The sequence below is a fragment of the Zootoca vivipara genome, chromosome 13, assembly GCF_965207765.1.
Source record: "Zootoca vivipara chromosome 13, rZooViv2.hap1.1, whole genome shotgun sequence".
Taxonomy (NCBI): Eukaryota; Metazoa; Chordata; class Lepidosauria; order Squamata; family Lacertidae; genus Zootoca; species Zootoca vivipara.
This window is the reverse complement of record NC_142596.1, coordinates 350,829-357,300: the sequence shown is the minus strand read 5'-3', so window position 1 is coordinate 357,300 and position 6,472 is coordinate 350,829. Positions and strand designations below refer to the sequence as shown.

Below are 6,472 nucleotides of genomic sequence, written 5' to 3'. Positions count from 1 at the left end.
TCTTTCTCTTCTGGCTTCACATAAATGACTCAGTATCTCAATGCATTGTTCCAGAATATATTGCAAACATTTAACATTCCAACCGGTCTACTTCCATTTTGAGTCTCAAATTTCATGGAAGAGGCATGAACTGCAGGATCCAAGATGGTGCTAATTCTTGTAATCAAAGTTCTTAAGCTTTTTATCTGGACTGGTTCTGTCTCTAATTTTCACCTCAATTTCTGCTTTTTAAAATCCAATACTGAAGAAAATTCCCAGCCTTACTATTTTGACAGATTTAACACTACAGTTCAGTAGTTCACAGCAATAACAAGCTTTCCTTTCTTTCCCTTTATAACGCCACAATAAAAACTCGTCCAAGCCTCCCGGAGCTCGCTCCCAGCTTACAGGAGGGTCTTTCAGACTTCAAAGACTTTAGATTGCAGGATTTCCACTCTTAATTACCTCCCCTTGCCCTGCAACAAAAGGGAGGTTTCTAGGTCCACTTCTAAAGGAAATTAGTATCTTCCTGTCTGATGTTTCAGCTGCAGGCAAGCTAGCTGTGTCACAGTCACTCGGGGGGGGGGGGGATCGGCCTCCGTACTTTTAAATCCCTTCCCCTGGCCAAATTCTTCTAAAAGCCAATTAATAAATTGTACTCACAGTCCAAATATTCCACTTTAGGGGGTATCTGCTCCTCAAATTAACGTCGGCTCATAGCTTCGCACTGTTTAGGTAGCAATTGACCCAAGGCTCTGTCTCCACTCTACCTGCTCCCAGGCTCTTAACGAGCTTCCTGGGCAGCGAGGGGGACTTGATGGAGCACTGCCGGGTGTCCATGTCCTCAGAAAGCCCAATCTGAGATTTTTGCGGGGGGGGCCACCGCACTCCAATGGCACCCCCCTCCTAAACAGCGCAGGGACCTCGGAGACCGAGGTTCCCCTGCCAATCATTTAATGGCCCCAGACTGTTATTAAGACCAGGTATGAAACGGGCTGTGAAGGAAAGATTGTGCCTCAGGCACTCCAGCACAAACAGGTGAAGCACCTTGATAACCCTGATGGACTTAGCAGACTGCCTGGATATGATTCTTACCACCGCTTGATTGTCAGACCAGAAACAGACCCTGGAATTCGCGAATCGGGTTCCCCAGAGGCAGATGGCGACTAGAATAGGGAAAAACTCAAGGAAGTGAGTGATGCCTGCTGTATGCCAGGAGGACGGCCACGGTTGGGCACACCAGTGGCCCCTGAAGAATATACCAAAGCCATGGTGGCCGGAAGCATCAGAATGGACCTGGAATTCCACCCCTGCATCAAAGGTTTTCTGCCAGAATGAGACCCCATTACAGTCTTGCAAGAACGTGAGCCAAATATTTATATCATCCTTTATAGAATCAGAGTTGGAAGAGACCACAAGGGCCATCCAGTCCAACCCCCTGCCAAGCAGGAAACACCATCAAAGCATTCTTGACATATGCCTGTCAAGCCTCTGCTTAAAGACCTCCAAAGAAGGAGACTCCACCACACTCCTTGGCAGCAAATTCCACTGCCGAACAGCTCTTACTGTCAGGAAGTTCTTCCTAATGTTTAGGTGGAATCTTCTTTCTTATAGCTTGAACCCATTGTTCCGTGTCCGCTTCTCTGGAGCAGCAGAAAACAATCTTTCTCCCTCCTCTATATGACATCCTTTCATATATTTGAACATGGCTATCATATCACCCCTTAACCTTCTCTTCTCCAGGCTAAACATACCCAGCTCCCTAAGCCGTTCCTCATAAGGCATCGTTTCCAGGCCTTTGACCATTTTCGTTGCCCTCTTCTGGACACGTTCCAGCTTGTCAGTATCCTTCTTGAATTGTGGTGCCCAGAACTTGACACAGTACTCCAGATGAGGTCTGACCAGAACAGAATACAGTGGTACTATTACTTCCCTTGATCTAGATGCTATACTCCTATTGATGCAGCCCAGAACTGCATTGGCTTTTTTAGCTGCTGCATCACACTGCTGACTCATGTCAGGTTTGTGGTCTACCAAGACTCCTAGATCCTTTTCACATGTACTGCTCTCAAGCCAGGTGTCTCCCATCCTGTATTTGTGACTTTCATTATTTCCCCCCCCCCCAAGTGTAGTACTTTGAATTCTGGTGCTGGAGGAGACTCTTGAGAGTCCCATGGACTGCAAGAAGATCAAACCTATCCATTCTTAAGGAAATCAGCCCTGAGTGCTCACTGGAAGGACAGGTCCTGAAGCTGAGGCTCCAATACTTTGGCCACCTCATGAGAATAGAAGAATCATTGGAAAAGACCCTGATGTTGGGAAAGATGGAGGGCACTAGGAGAAGGGGACGACAGAGGACGAGATGGTTGGACAGTGTTCTTGAAGCTACGAACATGAGTTTGACCAAACTGCGGGAGGCAGTGGAAGACAGGAGTGCCTGGCGTGTTATGGTCCATGGGGTCATGAAGAGTCAGACACGACTAAACAACTAAACAACAACAACAACAACAACAACAACAACAACAACAGTACTTTACATTTATCCCTGTTAAAATTCATCTTGTTTGCTTTGGCCCAGTTGTCTAATCTGTTAAGGTCATTTTGAAGTGTGATCCTGTCCTCTGGGGTATTAGCCACCCCTCCCAATTTGGTGTCATCTGCAAACTTGCTCAGGATGCCCTCAAGCCCATCATCCAAGTCATTGATAAATATGTTGAATAAGACTGGGCCCAAGACAGAACCCTGTGGCACCCCACTAGTCACTACTCTCCAGAATGAGGAGGAGCCATTGATGAGCACCCTTTGGGTTCGGTCAGCCAGCCAGTTACAAATCCACTGAATGGTAGCATTGTCTAGCCCACATTTTACCAGCTTCTTTACAAGAATATCATGGGGCACCTTGTCAAAGGCCTTGCTGAAATCAAGATAGGCTACATCCACAGCGTTCCCTTCATCTACCAGGCTTGTAATTCTGTCAAAAAATGAGATCAGATTAGTCTGACATGACTTATTTTTCAGAAACCCATGCTGACTTTTAGTGATCACAGAGTTTCTTTCTAGGTGCTCACAGACCGTTTGCTTAATGATCTGCTCTAGAATCTTTCCTGGTATTGATGTCAGGCTGACTGGGCAGTAATTGTTTGGGTCCTCTCTTTTCCCCTTTTTGAAAATAGGGACAACATTTGCCCTCCTCCAGTCTGCTGGAACTTCACCTGTTCTCCAGGAATTTTCAAAGATTATTGCCAGTGGTTCTGAAATCACCTCTGCCAGTTCTTTTAATACTCTTGGATGTAGTTCATCTGGCCCTGGAGACTTGAATACATCTAAATTAGCCAAGTATTCTTGTATTACCTCCTTACTTATTCTGGGCTGTGTTTCCCCTGCTGAATCATCTGCTCCATATTCTTCAGGTCGGGCATTGTTTTCTTTTTTGGAGAAGACTGAGGCAAAGAAGGCATTGAGGAGTTCTGCCCTTTCTCTATCCCCTTTCTCTATCCTTTATATGCTTTGTCACCCTTATGTGATGGTGGGGAGCTACCCCCCGTCCCCCGGCCGTCAGACGTGCCAAGCATGCATGCAAAATTGAGATGGCCCATTAGAGACTGAACCTGGCGAAGGGTGGTCTTCTCAACCCACAGCATTGTTTCCAATAACACTTTCAAGGAATCAAGTTTAGCCTGGGGGAGGCGTGATGACTGCTGATGTGTGTCTAGTTCAATACCCAAGTAGGTGAGAATCGTAGAAGGACCCTCAGTCTTATCGGTGGCCAACGGTATGCCGAAGTCCGCATGCAGGCGCATGAAACTGGCTAAGGATAGTGCGCAGGTGGGAGAATGAGGGGGCTCATAATCAAAAAATCATCTAAGTAATGCGTCATGTAAGGGTCACGAAGAGTGGGACACGACTAAACGACTAAACAACAACAAGGGGAACCAGATGTTGTTTTCATGGCCCACTCGAGGAATGTGCTAAAGGTCTCAAAGGCCGTGCAGGCCACTGAACAACCCATAGGCATAGCCTTATCGAAGTACCAATTGTCATTGAATTTAAATCCTAAGAGCCAAAAGTCTTCAGGGTGTACAGGGAGCAGCCAAAAGGCTGACTTGATGTCACATTTTGTCAATAAGGCCCCTGGGCCTAATTCCCTAATCATTTTTATAGCCGCGTAAAAAGACACATATTTTACCGAGCAATGTTCATGAGGTATGGCATCATTTACGGACCCGCCCCTAGGATAAGACAAATTCTGAATGATGCGGAACTCACCAGGGATTTTCTTGGGCACTATACCAAGCGGGGAAACTATAAATTTTTTTGAACGAGGGGGGGCAAGGAAAGGGCCAGCTATCCTGCCCAAGCACTGCTCCTTCTCAATTTTGTTGGGTGCTACCAGGAGCATTTCCCTTACCGACTTCTGATTGGGAGGGGTTCTGGATACTGGTGAACTGGCGATTGGTATGTGGAAACCGTGGCGAAACCCGGCCTCCAAGTAGTTGGGATAAGCTTGCAAGAGAGGTAACATTGCTGCCAAACATACCGGGTCAGGGCCAGAGCGGGAAAAACCTAATTTCTTGGAGCCTGCCTTGGCCTGCTGAGGTAGAGGCTCCTGAGTCTCCCTTAGCATCCCTAAATGCACTCCCCGATCCAGCCTTCCGAAAGCCACAAAAAGGCAGCTTGGCTCATAAACACTTAGTGTGCAAGTGTGAACCACTGCAGTGCTCACAAACATGGTCAAAGTGGCAGCTGTCCCTGCTACACAACCCATTGCTGTTATACTCCCAGCAAGCAGACGTAGCCACCCTATTTATTTTGGCGGCGGCGGGGGGGGGGGTTGCCTGATTTATCCCCGAAAGACTGTTTTTGGAAATGGGGGGCCACTACTTCAGACCAAATGTCGCTGTCTTTTATATCCCACCACGCCTTGGGGTCTGCAGCCGCCCTCCCCCGAAAGTCCTCGTCGTACACCAAGGCTGCTGCGTCCCCTGCCATCTTTCTGGCCTTTAAGATGATACCTAGGTAACTAGCCAGGTGCCATGCCCTATCGGGATAAGCAGCTCTCTGGCGCTTATGCCAATACTTCTTTGATCTGCGCGACCCCTTCTTCCTGCGTCGTGTTCTGCGTGAATAGGGACTGGAGGAGCTGTCCGATGAGCTAGAAACAGGTGACCTGTGCCTACGTCTACCTGTACCTACGTCTACCTTTTCCAAACGCATCTTAGCCTTAGCCAGGCAACGCTGTAGGATGCGATTCTGGCACATTAATTCCTGCAACTTGTCCCCACTAGACAGGGAAGCATCACTCTCCGTATCAGACTTCACTGGGGAAGGGCACTTTCCCCCCTTAGGGTAGGCCCAGTAGAGCCTAGCATCCGAAGTGGAGGGGCTGTCCAATTAATCATCCCTCACCTTTTTCTTAGTGATGGGGGGAACCTTCCTACCAGAAGACAAATCCCTTTTTAAAATCCTATTAGCTGCTCTAACCGCATTGCTCAGAGTGCCCCTCGCCTTGGCTTTGGAGGTGCCCTCAGCCATGAGCGGGGGGGTGAGCTTTCCTTTTGTCTGGTGGCCATGGCTTGTGACATGAAGCGGCCTAAAGCGTCTACCACCACTACTGGCTTCGCTAAGCTGATGGCAGGTGGACTGCTAGTCTGATTTAAATATATGAAGCTATTATAGTAACTGTTTTTATTATTTATATTTATCTAATTATTAACAGAAATAAGGGCAGAACCAGCCAACCTAACTGCTCTCACACACCTAAAACACACACTGTGGAAAGAGAATAAAAGGTGGGGGATAACCCCGTCTAGTCCAGCCAGACCCTTCCCAACTGCCAACTTTAAGAGTTCAAGAGTGCTGAGCTTTTATCCCTCCCAGCTCCTGCCACCAGGTGCAGTGAGATAACAAGTGGCCTCACCTGAGAGACTACTCCTTGCCTCTCCAGCACAAGCTGAGGTCTCCACCTGTGTGGCCACGCCTTGCTTCTCCAGCACAAGCTGAGGCATGCCCCAGTCCTGCAAAGCACTACAGGTCCCAGAGCCTGACTCCTGCCCATACTCCTGACAGTACTCCCCCCCATAGGGAAACGGGGTTCCACCCCCAGTCATGGCCCAGGCTTATCTGGAAACCTCCGATGGAAGGCCCGAACCTTGGCGGGCGTGGGCACGAAGTCAGCTGGTTCCCAAAATTGTTCCAGGGACAACTGAACCTTATCTCCAACCTGGAACGCAGGCCCTTGCCACCGCAGTCGATCCGCTTGCGCCTTATAGTCCGCTTTGGCCCTCTCTAGGTGCTGTACCAGGTTGGCTTGTGTCTCCTGGATGTGGGAGACCCGATCCTTGGCGGAAGGCACGAGAGAAGCTGCGGGGGTGCAGGGATGGTTGTGTGGGCGCTACTCTTGGAGGGCCCCAAGTTCAGGAGCCGACAAGTTCAGGGGGTGACGTCTGGTGCAGTGACATTCCAGGGACAGCCGAACCTTATCCCCAACCTGGAA

The 6,472-nt window shown here is 48.8% G+C and overlaps 1 pseudogene; it reads right to left on the bottom strand.

The window, feature by feature from the left end:
- Positions 1-693: 693 nt before the first annotated feature.
- LOC148683602 (uncharacterized) lies at positions 694-4,968 on the bottom strand (annotated as a pseudogene).
- Positions 4,969-6,472: the final 1,504 nt, after the last annotated feature.